Genomic DNA, 2,249 nt, shown 5'->3' with positions numbered 1-2,249 from the left:
TTTCCTGTTAATTCTGAGTATATTTTTGTTTGTTTGTTTAGATAGGGTCTTACCTTGGTGTCAGGTGTCACAGCTCATAGCGACATCAAACTCTTGGGTTTAAACAGTCCTCTCGCCTCACGCCTCCCAGGTAGCTGGACTACAGCGCACAACACAATGCTTGGCTATTTTTTTAGAGATGGGGATCTTGTTCTTGCTCAGCCTGGTCTCGAACTCATGAACTCAAGCAATCCACCTGCCTCAGCCTCCCAGAGTGCTGGGATTACAGGCATGAGCCACCATGCCTTGCCCTTGTTTGTTTGTTTTAAATATTTTCTTTTCTGTTGACAGATTTTCCTTTAGCCACTTTTTATATTATAGATATGTGTTTACTAAGATGAAATGCTTCCAGTTTTTGCCTGAGGATGTCATGATTGTCATCATGTCACTTCTGACCAGTTTTCCCTTCAGCATTTAAAGCATGGTGATCCTCCAGGTCTCGAGTAAGAGCCTTGGAATCCTCTGTAAGCAGTGTGCCATTCTGTCTGCTCTCAAGATGGTTGCTTTGTCTTTACTTTCCAGAAGGTTAATTATCAATTTTTTTGGCATAGATTTGTTTACTTTTATTCCTTTGGTGGTTCACTCAGTGTCTACTTTCTGTGGATTTGTGTGTTTTAATAAATTGGGTGACTATTACTCAGCCATCATTACGTCAAAAATGCCCTACAGGCATGCCTTCTTTTACCTCTCCTGGAATTTTAATAATACTAAGTTGCATTTTTGTATTGTTCTATAGCACCCTGAGGCTCTGTTCTTTTTTTGTTTTCAAAATATTTTCTCTCTGTCATTCATACAAGGTAAATTCTATTGATCTGTCCATCGCCCTCAGGTCTTCACGTTTACCGATCAGATCCAGTCATCCCTCCACTTTTCAGCCCATGCAGCAAGATACTTGTTCTGTTAGTTTACTTTTCAGTTCTTTTTTTGATTCTTTTATATAAATTTAATTTCTTAAATTTTTGTCTTCCGTTCCCAATAACTGCCTGTAGCAGCACCTTTAATTATTGGGAAGGCTGGCTCTGCTAATATCCTTGACAGATAATTTCAGCATGTGATTATCTCTGTGTTGGTGTCAGAGTTTCATATTCTCTCTCACTCAAGTTGTGGTTGTCCTGATTCTGGCAGTAACAGGTGATGCATATTTATTAGCTCCTAGACAATTTGTCTGCTATTTCAGAGCACATTGAATTCTCATGACGTTTTCACGGACAGACTACCTGTTTGGGTTTAGCACTCAGTGTCCAACCCACTTTGGTGGACGGTAATTCCATGGATGGTTTTGTTTTCAGAGGCTTCCTGGTATTGACTCTGCAGGCTGCTTTGGCTGGTCTGTCTCTCTACTATGGCTGTTGTTGCCTGAGGAGCACAGGGACTCTCCAGTCACACATGCCCAGGGCTTCTAGGAAAGGGAAGAGATTATCTGGACCCCAAGCATAAAAATGTCTTCCAGTTCCCTGCCCTCCTGCACAGGGTCCCACCTGTCGGAGTTCCCTGCAAGCTGATGTCTCTCAGTGAAAGAGGAAAGTTCCATATTGGGGGCAAAGTGACTTCCAGGGCACTTTTATTGTCAGGATTCCCTCAGTCTTCAGGGGTTGGATTTTGTAATATGTATGCTATGTGGTGCTTTGGTCAAATTATGGAAGTCTTCCAAAAAGCATAAACACTCTGTACTAATTCACTAAAAGAATTAATGTTGTTTAAGAGACCCTGATTTTTAGCAAATATTAGCATGGGCATGGTAGTATCCATAGTGTCTTAAGAGAGGCCTCACACAGCTTTTTGTGTGTTAGAATTACATTCTCTGATCCCTGGAGACACAGGAAGAATTTCACCCCATTCTAATGGTTCAGCTATTTTTTCTTACTATTTCAAAGTCCTAGACAGTGTGTTCTAGAAAATAGCTCCATTTCTTGTAAAGCATTCACTATTTGATTTTGATGGTTAAAATGTTTAAAGTAGTTCTTCTGAAAAGCATGAAAATTATACTACAGCAAAGTTTTTGGCATAAATATTCACTGGAAAATTCTTTGAGGGAAAGTTACTATATATTTACATATATATCCATTTTGACTCATGTATTAACAGCTATACAGTAAATACTTAGTGGATGGATAAGTATATAAATCTTAAAGTAGTTCCTCATGTTATCAGAGTATATGGGTTGGTTTCAGAATTTTGAAACAATTCTATTATGTTTGCCTCATCCTATT

The sequence above is a fragment of the Otolemur garnettii genome, unplaced genomic scaffold (assembly GCF_000181295.1).
Source record: "Otolemur garnettii isolate 467f Iridium unplaced genomic scaffold, OtoGar3 scaffold00034, whole genome shotgun sequence".
Lineage (NCBI taxonomy): Eukaryota > Metazoa > Chordata > Mammalia > Primates > Galagidae > Otolemur > Otolemur garnettii.
This window is presented reverse-complemented; position numbering follows the sequence as displayed.